Source organism: Lolium rigidum, chromosome 2, assembly GCF_022539505.1.
Source record: "Lolium rigidum isolate FL_2022 chromosome 2, APGP_CSIRO_Lrig_0.1, whole genome shotgun sequence".
Classification (NCBI taxonomy): domain Eukaryota; kingdom Viridiplantae; phylum Streptophyta; class Magnoliopsida; order Poales; family Poaceae; genus Lolium; species Lolium rigidum.
Genome location: NC_061509.1, coordinates 66,695,073 through 66,707,407, shown reverse-complemented (window position 1 = coordinate 66,707,407; position 12,335 = coordinate 66,695,073). Strand labels below are relative to the sequence as shown.

General features: G+C 44.1%; 2 long non-coding RNA genes across 3 annotated transcripts; both read right to left on the bottom strand.

The window, feature by feature from the left end:
• Positions 1 to 373: 373 nt before the first annotated feature.
• LOC124686623 lies at positions 374 to 2,806 on the bottom strand. 2 transcript variants are annotated; one of them, XR_006997887.1, is made up of 5 exons: positions 2,742 to 2,806; positions 2,326 to 2,511; positions 1,774 to 1,831; positions 878 to 962; positions 374 to 599 (listed from the first exon to the last, which is right to left on the bottom strand). It is a non-coding gene; the product is annotated as an uncharacterized LOC124686623 (long non-coding RNA). The 2 variants fall into 2 exon arrangements; XR_006997886.1 differs by lacking the exon at positions 374 to 599 and having other exon boundaries at positions 851 to 962.
• Positions 2,807 to 2,918: 112 nt separating this feature from the next.
• On the bottom strand, positions 2,919 to 3,940 carry LOC124686624. Its single transcript, XR_006997888.1, has 3 exons — positions 3,828 to 3,940; positions 3,086 to 3,262; positions 2,919 to 2,986 (listed from the first exon to the last, which is right to left on the bottom strand). It is a non-coding gene; the product is annotated as an uncharacterized LOC124686624 (long non-coding RNA).
• Between the last annotated feature and the right edge of the window lie 8,395 nt (positions 3,941 to 12,335).

Below are 12,335 nucleotides of genomic sequence, written 5' to 3'. Positions count from 1 at the left end.
CCCAATTAAAACAACACTAGCTTAATAGAGCAAGTACACGCCCATGTTTGTGAAAATGAATAAATATACGTGCCTGAACCCATCCCCCTTTCATCACAAAATAAGAAATGCAGCACAAGGAAAACGGCACATGCCTCTCCCCATCCCCCTTTCATCACAAAATAAATATGGAGTACATTCCATCACGGAGATATTTCCTTGCACATCATCCTGTCTCGGTACATCACAATTTTGACAAATCTCTGACTTAATACTTATTACACCCAAAGGAACAGAAAAGGCAACAATTATTAATTACTACATGCCAACATGATCAATTTTGAGGACTTCAAAACCACGCAATCAATCTCCGCCTGAGGTATAATCAAATAGATTTACCAAACTGTAAACATCAACCGAAGCTGGGACAACAGTTACATACACAACACATTCATGAGGCGTTACCAGATTTTTTAAGCTCCGCTGCTCATGACGCTAGAAACAAACCTCCAGCTGCATACAGATTCTTCAAACACCAAGGCGTATATATCATGACATGCATTGCCTATTCCCCCCCCAGGTCTTCCAACTTCCATCCAAGAAACCGGCGTATGCTTCAGCTAAGCCAATACTCACATAGAATCAAACTCAGACCAAAGGTATAACAAAAAGAGAAAATCTCCAGGAAAGAAACCCAACAAGCCGCAAAGCTGATGCCCAATAGCAACAAAAAGCTCCAGCAATCCCATCCTGGGACACTTACACGCCACACAGCAGGCTACATTTACAGCAACAAATACGACAAACGTGGCATACGAAACCTGCTGCTCATTCTACAAATATTATCTCGACTACTACTACTACTACTACTACTACTACTACTACTACTACTACTCACCATTATCAGAGCAAAATGACCTAGCTAGCTATCTGGTCCTTTCCTCTGTCTTCTTCATCTCCTTTCTTTCTCACTTTACCTATACCTGAAACGCAAAAACACGGTTCCAAAGTCACCTAAACCAAGCCCTCAACATACAACACTCCTTTCTTATTAAGCTATTAACATTTCCAGCAAGTAGCAGGCAACACGGCTCCATCTTTCGATGTGCATCAATGACGAGGCAAAAACAGACTTCATCCATCTTACTGCATCTTAGGCATCAGCAACACAACGCTTTCAACATAGCTTCTTAACTACAGCCAGGCACTTTGATGATCTACCCTAATTATATATCAGCAAACAAAGCATGATCCCGGATCTCTTAAACAGGAGCTGCTTCACTCTTGAAATAGAAAACACACACAGGAGCAAAGCTACAGAGTTCATCCATCTTATCTTAGGCTGCGGCAACAACACTTCTAATGTGCTTGCCCAATTAGGCGGGTTCAGGGAAAACAGAGATGTCTCTGGGAGTTCCCTGCCAGAAATAGCTGATATCATTGTATCTGAATGTAACCCTGCTATTTAATAGAATCTCTTTTCCTCGCAAAAAAAAAAAAAAAAAAAAAAACTACAGCCAGCCACATTAATGATCTAGCCTAATTATATATCAGCAAAGCAAAGCATGATCCCGGATCTCTTAACACTGCATGCAGGGGTATAAGGCCATCAAGTCCAAAACAGGAGCTGCTTGGCTCGTGAAATAGAGAACACACAGAGGAGCAAATATGTTTGCCCAAAATAATAACAGCTCATGACAGTCAACGGAGCATCTTAGCATGAACAGCAACCATGGTTCCGTGGCCATGGTATCACGGGGCATGCAGACCAGGGAAGGGAGAACCAAAACTCACCCAACCACATGGAGTCGAAGAAGAAGGCCATCGCTCTCGTTTAGTGCTCCTTGTTATCCTGGAGCAAGAACAAGCATATTGGTCAGCAAAGCAACCAATTTGTAAGAAGATACAACCTAAGAGAATACCAGCAGCTTGCTACCCAGATCAAATGCATGCTCAACCATTTTGAAAAGAATTTTTAATCCAACAGTAATCTAGCATTACCAAGAGCAAAAAGTAATACCAGGACATCCCTAGCATAAGCAAAACTAACCCATGAAACAAATAATCAGTAAATGAAAACTACAACCATCAGCAACAGCAAAATATATGCCAGGACGGGGACACCACCATACATATTCAAATCACATTGAATAACTTGATTCCAAGCATCAAACTCAAGGAAATTTTGCACTAGATGTCAAATCTCTCAGCAAAATAATCATACCATAATCGACACTCACAGCAGCAAATAAACCAACCAAAAAGGGGAGCACTATTTTCTGACTCGGGCCATCACCCACGCTATTCAAAAACTGCATGTGAAATACATGCCTCACACATACTTACCAGGCTCTTGAGTCTTGACGGAGGCCTCGTAGTCAATCCGCAGCAACCGGAGCGCCTCCCCACGGCACTCATGGATGTTGCCTATGACATCCGCTCCCGCGCCTCCTCCTCCTGGTTCCCCACCGATAGCGCATCCCGGTACACCCACTTCCCGCCTTTCAGCTACTTCTCCAAAATGATCTGAACCTGGAAAAATGCAAGATTTCAGTGCTGTCTATGGATGATGACCAGGAAACAATTAACAAAACTGAGCACATACTATTGCCCATGCATCTATTGCCTAAGCGCACAACTAGTTTTCATTGACTGAAACAAGTTCCATCCATACCTGCATGCATACTCTACTGCCTAAAGATCCAATCAGCAGGAAAAGAAATATTCTTTAAAAGATGCATATGGAGGAGGAGATCGCTCACCAGGAAGAAGCAGCAGGTCAGTGACGTGGACGCCGGCAGCAGCTCCACCGCCGGAACAGCAACCTGACATGAGGAAAATCGAATCACAATTGAGAACAAATTCTCACATCTATAGGTTTCTACACTATATACAAAAACAAATGCAGCAACCGACTCGAGTACGGGGCAAAGAAAGTGCCTTTGGATGCCAGTATCGAGGAGCTCCTGATAGCGGCACCGAGGTAAATTCCTTGTCATATGAACACCTGCAGGCGTCATAACCAGCTGAGAACAAAGGTTGTTCTAACTCCTAGCGACGAGAAGTCAACAAGTAAATCAACCCAGCTGAGACACAAGTAACTAACATGACACAGCAGAGCACTTGCCTGCCTTGTTGATTCAAGGACCGAGGAGACAGGGAATCTGCTTCATAATAGCCTCCGAGGCTAAGAAAGCATGATACTTCTTGACAAGCTTCTTGTTCTTGTTCATCTTCGTAAGAGCTTCAACATCCATGGAATCAAAAGAACTGCCTTCTCAGACTGCAATAAGGTGAATAAGCAAATGTAAACATCAAAAAATCCCACTCAAATAAATATGAAGAAACTCTTTTGGAACAGCAATCCAAAACCTGGCATCATAACTAAAACTCTTCCAGAAACTCACATACACGTATTGTACTAATGGATTTATACCACATTCCATTGAATTCACAGGTTCTATCTTTCTATAGTGTAAGGAATTAATATATATCACAACTAAATGCATTACTCTACAGTTTTCGCTTTCAAACAAGTCGGACATCCTACAGTTTCAATAAACGGTTCAATTTTCACCACAAAACAACACCTCAGAATCTCAAGATTTATATTTTTGATTGCTGCAATGTAAAGAACAGCACCACCAAAGATTCTATCATGTATCAAACATAGTGAAATTTCTTTTGCTTTGACCGAAAGATAAAACACTAAGTGAGCTGCTGTAATCACCTAAGTACACAACAGAATTTCCAAACAATACAGAACTACTACATCGATCTGTCTTGCCTGGAATTAACAAAGATGCATTTTTTTTTTCAATAGGATAGACGCAGGAAGTGGAAGCAACCTTTGGGACTAGAATCCTTGATGGCGGCTTGGGACGAGCAGCCCCACCTCCTGCACAACGTGGACGCGCCCCACCCGACCTCCGTTGCTCGCGTCGGCGCCGTGGCGTCCTGGTGGCCGGCAGAGTGTCGCCAGCGTGTAGGCATCTGCACCGCAATGCCTCGGCCACGCAAGCTACGCGGGCATGCGAACTCGACGGGGCACCGCGCGCCGGGGAGGAAGCAAGCAGGCCGCGCCGGAATAGTTTCTGGGCGGAGGCGCCCTCGCATCTGCAAGGATGTGCCGGCGGCGTCGATCCGAAGCGGGAGAGAGGCGGCCTTGGAACTGGGAGCGGAGGGAGCAGGGCACGTCCAGGTCCGGCGCAGCGCCGAAGCCGTTCAGTCGGAGCGTCGTCGCCCTCCACGCGTTGCAGAAGGTGAGCCGCCTCTTGCTTCGTCGATGCACGAATGGAGGCGCGGGGGAGGAGGGTCCTGCGGCTGGGAGGAATGCCGGCGGCGGCCGGGGAGGGGATTGGATTGGGTTGGAGGTGGGTGGGGCGTACGAGAGAGAGAGAGAGAAGTGAGATTGGGGATCAAGGGAGACGACGGGATTCCTCACTTCTTTTTTCTTTTTTCCTGCCGCTGCGTTTTGGCAAGTCTGCGTTTTTTCCTCGGATTGTCAATGTCAAACTTTGTAAATATTTACTAAAATATACTAAGTATTAGTAGAGTATAAAGTCTATTGTATAAAATTGCCATCAAGTATATATGTTTATCTATTATATGTAGTTGGTATTATGGATATTTGTATTTTCTTATTACTCTTGGTCAAAATTTTCAAAGGTTGACTTCGACTCAACCTAGAACGCGAACTTAATAAAAACGGAAGGAGTATTGCATGCAATATAAGTGGGGGGTTTGCATGCACTATAACTCTATAAGTTCGAAGTCTTCCTATGAGGTGATCATGCTTATGAAGGAGGTGCCACCTCGGAGTTGTGTATCCGATTTTCCTCTTCACACCACACCTATATAGCACAATAAGACCTCATTCAACAGGGGAGCGTTTACGGCCCCCTCTCTCGGTTTCAGGCGAAGCCTCGTTCCGTGGGGCCAGCGACGTCTACCAACTGGCTTTTGATCCGGAATGGCGATTCCATGTGAATCTTCCTTTTGGTTTGTATTATTGTAGGTACAAGGAACATAAAACCTACCAAAAAAGCTAAGTACTTACAAGAGTAGGGTTGGTAGCCACGAAGTGAAAATTTTGTACCATAAGTTTGAAATCTTTCTTTCCGGTACTCATGTTTACAAGAAGGTGCCACTTATAGGTGTGTATTGGCTTTTAACCTTCACACCAACTTTATATACCTTTTGTACTGTAAGTCTGAAATCTTCCTTCTGGGTACTCATGTTTGCAAGGAGGTGGCGCTTCATAAATGTTCACTGGATTTTAATCTTCACACCACCGTTATATACCCATAATAGGGTCCCAGGCAAGACAGGTGGGGATTTTGACCTTTGCTCTCTCGGTTTCAAGCGAACCCTGTTTCGTGGGACTCGCGACGTCTACCCGCACCTTTCCTTCCAAAGAGGTAATTCCATGCTACTCTTCTCTTTGGTTGTGTAAGTGTGGGTCCAAGGGACATGAAAACCCTCTTATAAGATTTGGGTCGGTGACCTCGAAGTGACGATTTTGTACTATCATATGAAATCTTCCTTTGAGCTAGGCATGGTTGTGAAGAAGGTGCCACTTTAGAGTTGTGTATTGGATTTTCCTCTTCACACCACCCTTATATATATCCATACCAAGACCCCATGCAACAGATGGAGGTTTTACGACCCTTCCTCTTCAAGTATTAGTTGAAACCTTATTCCACAAGCCCCACGACATCTACTCCCTATATTTGATTCCAAAGTAGTGATTCCATGTGAATCTTCTCTTTTTTGTGTTAGAGCAGGTTCGAGTAACATTAAAAATCCCAAAAGAGGTTACGTTTTGCTAGATTTGGTTTGGTGGCCGTGAAGTGGGAGTTTTGCTCTATAAGTACGATTTTTTCCTCGAATGTAGTCATTCTTGCGAATGAAGGCTGATCCAAAGTTGTGTGTTGGTATTTGTTGTTCACATCACCCATAATAGGATCCCATGAAACAAGGGGAATCGAGTGGTGTGATAGCTGTGGGGGTAGGGTTTTCGACCCTTCCTCTCCGGTTTCATGTGAAACCTTGTTTTGTGGGCTCCGTGACGCATACCCCGTAGTGGTTACGAGTTGGGTCGTGGCCATGAAGTGGGAGTTTTGTACTATAGGTATGAAATCTTCCTCATGGCTACTCATGTTTGCGAAAGGAGGTGCCACTTCATAGTTTGCGAGGGAGGTCGCCGCAACACTGCCCACCTCACCATCGCTTGGAGAGGAGGAGACACCCGCTGCCGCCGCGCCCCCACATGGGCTTTGCCTGGTGACGGCCCTGTCAATGGGTAGGACAGGTGATGCAAGCGGGGAAGGGCTTAGGGAAGTAGGTGGAGGACGCCCAGTGCGGCGAGGCGGATGCGGGGTAGTTTGATATTAAGAGGAAGTATATAACTTGTACTCCGCTGTATGTAAAACGATGTCTTAAATTTATCTAATTGCGGATGTATGTAACAATATATAGTGTATAGATATATATTTAGATTTTGATTCTAAGACATGATTTTTTGGACAGAAGTAGTAGTAGAAGCCATGTTGCATCCGATTACAACATCGCATGCTGCTGCTATATAAGTGTTGGTCTAAAATAGTAGGAAAAACAATCTAGAGAGAAGCAAACTTGTTGACCGCGAGGGATCGACCGCTAAAAGAAGAAGTAGATGCTTGAGATACTCATACGCTGTAAACGAGGAGCTGTCGCGGGAAGTGCAATGGTTGATTAATTGTTAGCCGCCATTGATTGAAGGCACAATTTCCGTGGTTAGTTCTGGCAGGTAATTAAGGAGGTGTGATCAGCCTCTTGGGCTTATTCGCACCCAAAAAGAAACACAAAGCGCATGTCCAAAGAAAAAAAGGAAAAAAGCCACTCCCTTTCTCTAGCCACGCCGCCGGCCAGCATACCCAACTCCCGCACCTCCCCTGGCCGTGGCCACCCATGCCGCCGCGGCTCGCCGGCCAAACTCCGGCGCGCTCTCCCCGCTCGATTCCCCCGTAGATGCGTCCCTCCAGCGCCACAAATCGCGCCGCCGCGAAACCTCCGGCGTCGGCGCGACCGCGGCTCTCCACGACGGCGGCCGGCGCAAGAAGACGGGGACGCGCGGAGGGCGTGCTGCTGGTCGCCTCCCCAACCTTTTGCCTCCTCGCCCTGCTATGAGACCCTAGCGGCTGGGCCGCCGCCCGGCATCAAGGACGACGACTCCCTGCCCCACGCCATGAGGCAGTCCCTCGTCGCCCATTCACCGGCCGTGGGAGAAGCTGCTCGTCCACCGGAACCTCCAAGGTCGCCGCCGTGCGCGAGCTCCGCCAACAGCCTTGCCGACGTCTTTGCGGGGTCGCCGGACGCCATGGACGCGGCAGCCAGCGCCGAATGGGGCGCATCCACGACCTGCAAGATTAATCCCCACCTCCACGCGGCCGTCCAAAAGCACCTCTCGTCTCGCCACCCAAAGGTCAAAAATTCATTTCCCCCTTTTTCGTGCTAGAATCGGCCCCATGCTCGCTTACCCATTTTTGTATGACCGCGTATTTGCTCAGCTGCTAGTGCAAGCTGCCTTGCTCTAGACCGCCCTCGGTTCTAATACTAGCATTACGTGGTTCAAATTTACCTTGTATGCATCCATACAAATTTCCCAACCAACAGGAAATTGAACTAGTTTTGCATGTATGTTCGTTGTAGGTGTTGTTGTCTGGACAACCCACCTCGTGAGTTCACCGTGGAAGCGTGCGATGGCATCAGGTGGCCTTCTTCTTTGAGTCCGTGGTTTTTGGTAATTTTCTTGTTACTATCCTTTGTCCTCTACCCTCTCTGTGATAGCACGGCCATCTTTCTCTTCCTATGTGCGTTTGGGATGTTGTGTGTTTGATATTGACAATTCAGGAAAAATATGATGGTTTGATCATAGTGGGTTTTGTTGGAATACCCCCTTCATATTTTGGTGAAGAACGTTGCGGCTAAATGAAAGTTTTAGCTAGTCTATGCTTGCATTGTGTGATGTTTTCTTATGTGTGGTAAATCGCTTGACCAGCATATCACGCTGACACCCCATTCTGCACTGTCATCGCATTTCCTGATGATATTCATCTTGTGGTATTTCATAGGATCACATCAATGGAGCAGCCTATATTTTCTTCCTCTCAAATGATTTTTGTCCGATGTTGCTTTGCATCTTATAAGCTTTAAGCATTTGTTTTGCTTGTAGATGGCAATTGATTTCACAACTCACATCCAAAACAGCATAGAAAAAGCAAGCGGAACATAGCAGCAATTCAAAATCTTGTTCATATTTGAATTGCTGCAGTTGGTGAAACGCTTATATCTACAATGATGGCTTAGTAACCTAATTCTTGATTATATTTTGGTAATTGCACAACTCTGTATATGTATACTTGATCATTAACTTGATTTTATTTTATTTTGTGGGTTGCTTCAACGCTAGATCGCTTTATGCTATCTCATGATGTTTGTTGAGTAATTGTTCTTGTGATCAGTTTATGTGCTATGCATACTAACCATCGTTTCTTTTTTCTAACATGTGAGGTCATGTGTATGCAGTCATGTCACCCAGCTGCTGCTACTGGCGATGGCCTTGGTGGCTCAGCTGCTGTTGGGCTGGCCATAGCCTCCCCTGCCCAGAGTCGTGGTATGAACAGAGAAACACTAACACTGGATTAGTAGACTCGCGTCCATGTGTTTAAATACAGGAAATGCTGCATTTCTTGGTGATTCTTAGTGCTTGCGACATAATGTCTCAATAACATGCTCTTCTTAATTAGTGGCTTCTATTTGTGTGTGGTAATGAAGTTCTTGTGTTGCTAATATTCATGTATAATTTTTTATGTCATTTCCCATTAGAGGGATGCCATGTGCCAAGCAAAGACAGGATGGGGAAGCCTGCTGGTTGTATTGCGTCACACAAAAGAACTGTCTTACAAGGTTCGTAAATCTGGTCGTTTGCACTTTTGTGTTGTGCACATGTACATTTATCACCATTTTCTTGATTTGCTCATTGCTTTTGTGCTTTGAGTTGAAGGTTACTCTATTCTATGGATTTATTTGCGTCCCTCATTGTGGTGGGCACACCTGGAAGGATTCTAGCTCTAGCTAGCGAGAAGCATATTTCTTGTAAGAATGTCAGGTATATATGGTTATGATGTATGCTCTAGATAGCGAGAATGACATTTCTTTGAAGAATGTTCATTCAAGTACATAATTTGCATTTCATATTGCCATTCAATATACCGTGGTTTTTAGTTAGTTGCTTACTGTTGCAATTTCATGGTACCAAACTGCAGCCTTTTTTATTGATGCATTGACATGTCATGCAGTTCTCCCGTAGATTACACTTAGGCTACCTGTACATTTCTTGGTGAGGACAGATTAGCATGAAGTTATATTTTTGTCTTTGATATGTACTATTATAAGGAATGTGCATGTGTATGCAGGGATGACCAAATCTTCTGGAGTATCCTCATGCTGCTATCTAGCATGGTTTAGCGCCTATTTGGAGTGTCTGGGTGCGTCTTTTGCCCCTGCCGGCGGACAAGATGGGGTGATCTTGCCAAGCAGGGCCTCATCGAGGGTATCGCCAAGAAGCTCTAGGAGGCCGTTGATTTTGCAGGTTCTTCTCTATGATTTTGCAGTACAGTACTCTTTCTAATCCGCAATTGCGATGTCTGGCAACTCATTTATTTTTGTTCCCAGCCAATTCAATTCACTGTAGCAAGCTATTGATCTGCTGGTTTAGATTTTAGCTTCTAGATTTTTGGGTGCTTCCATCTCGTGTGGGTTAAGTTGGAACCCTACTCCAGTTTTCCTTTTGATAAATTTGCTTGAGAGCTGACCATGTTTTGTTCTTGCTCAGTTGTTTCTGCATTATATATTGTGTAGTAAATCTCTAGTAGTGTAGGTAGATGCTTCAGTTGGAGAGCATCTCATACTGAGCTGAAATTAATAGAGTTGTATGGTGATTTATGTTCTGCTGTTATTTTAAGAGAATGGAAGACATCATTAACAGTATTGTGTGGGCTGTTGGGTGCCCTTTGTAGTCCTTTGTAGTTATAACTTTTGACATTTTGCATAGTTATCTCAATGCTTGATGCATACCCAAGTTTCTTTTTTATGGCTGATTTGGCATTATTATGCACATGATGTAGCTCTTGATTTGGCCTATTCTGGTTTATTTTATTATGGCTGTATGCCTGACTTTCAATCCGGTTTTCCTAGAAGGTGGAGCACTGCTTCAGTAGCTATGTTAAATCTCTATGTATGTGAATTGATCCTTATATGATTGTGATCTCGGTGATCTTGCAGGTGGAGCCGAATGCACAAAAGATTGTGGAGCATCGCAGGAGTTAAGACATGTTGCGGTAGATGGAAGAAGATAAATTTTGGCGTGTCTGGCTTCGTTGTCGTGCAGAGGCACAGGTGATTTTCATACTTCCCACTCCTGGTAAGGGCTTTCTAGGGTTACCATTTTTCATGGTTAGATCTGAATTCATGCAGTGTTCTTTCAACAATCTGATTATGAAAAGGCCAAGAAAGAGCAATTGCCAAGCCGATCATATGGAGATGCATCTTCCAGGGGCTTCCCAGGAGGCATGCCTGGATTTGCTGGGGGGTCCGGTGGTGGTATGCCTGCAACAATGGTTGTTTCTATGCCTTGAGGAAAGGGCGGTGGTATGCCTGCAACAATTATTGGTGCTATGCCTCAAGGAATGGGCAATGGTATATATGCCTGCAGGAATGGGTGGTGCTATGCCTCGATGCATGGGTTGTGGTTGATATCATTCTGAATGTAAGTGCTTGGCCACTGCCTATCTTTCTTTATCTTCCTTCTAACCTATTGATAGTGGAGAAACCTCCTTTATGCAACTAATTGACTTTTTTACTTTGTTGTACAGGACCATGACCTGATGACAACCTTTGGTGACCCTGAGGACACGGCGACACTTCAAGATGGTACAGCTTTCAAACTCAATGGGGTCCCCCGCTTGCTTTATGGGTGCAATTTCATTGTTATTGTCAATAATATGGTGTGTGTGACCAGGGGTTTCTTCATTTTTATAGATGATTTGGTTTTGTCATTATGAACATGATTGAGCTTGTAATTTAACCCACCCTGTATGGAATTGCGAGAATGCGCTCTAGCAATGCACATATATGTTTGAGTTGCCAGAATGTGCTCTAATAATCTGTTCGGCTGCAATTGCTTTATTATGGCTGCTATGTCTGTTGAGAAAACCTTTTGTTATTAGTCATAATATGATCCGGATTGAACTGCATGATAAGCATTTGATGTGCAATGACATAAGAGTAAAACAATCACATGTGTTTTTACTTACGTGTAGAATGCGTTTATTGATATGTAGTACATATGTCTAAAGTTTTGTTTCTGTTATCTTCTATGGTGCTGCTTAGAAAAGGCCATCGGTCTAAAGTCAGGCAACTTCTAGATTTGGAACTTACGAGTTGGTAATTTTAGTTTGCTATGAACATAATTGTGTTCAATTTGCAAACCCAGGATCTACAAGGGATGCATCCTCGCATCCAGCGGTAGCGAGAGCAGCAACTCTCCTTCTCCCAGGCGCAAGTACAACTCATGACATGTGTGCCGCTGGCAGGTAAAACTTCTTTTTCTCTCGACTATAACTATTGATTGCCGGTGATGTTGTGTCGCTGTGAGCTCATGAAATGTGACAGGAGCACAAGCCCACTTGACGGCTGTGTTGCATGGGCAAAAGGCGCCATCATATTGCATCGCTATGAGCTTATCCTGTTTTGTCTCTCCCTTGAGAAAAAAAAAGAAACTGTGTTGAGCATACAAGGGACCATTTAGTAGAGATGTGGCAAAATGAATCAAAACGAAAAATGATTTTATGATGTTGTCATCGGGATTAGATGTGGTTGATGGTGATGGTTATTTTTTTTAAATGGTTGAATGAATTATCGTGGTTTTCGTGTATGATGCTTTCATTGGTTGTTTGTGTGTTACTCATGTTTGGATTGTGTTTTCGGCTTGAATGCAAGAAAGTCTAGTTACTAGACTGATTGCCGTCTCTTGTAGATGGTTGTTTTGAAATGCCATTTTTGTTTTCTATGGATTTTGCTTTCTGGAACGTTTGGATTCCTACTTGCGGATGACTTATTTTTTATCGACTCACCATATTGAAATCAATATTTCCTTTGTGTCATAGTCTCATAGATGTGTGGTCGCCTGCATTCATTCGACTATCTCTATAATTACCTCGTGGGAACATATTCTAGTTTTGTTGACTGGCAGTAACACTGAAACCTATATTTTATTGCGATTTTGAAAAAAAGGGAACTAAAGGGAAATTGGT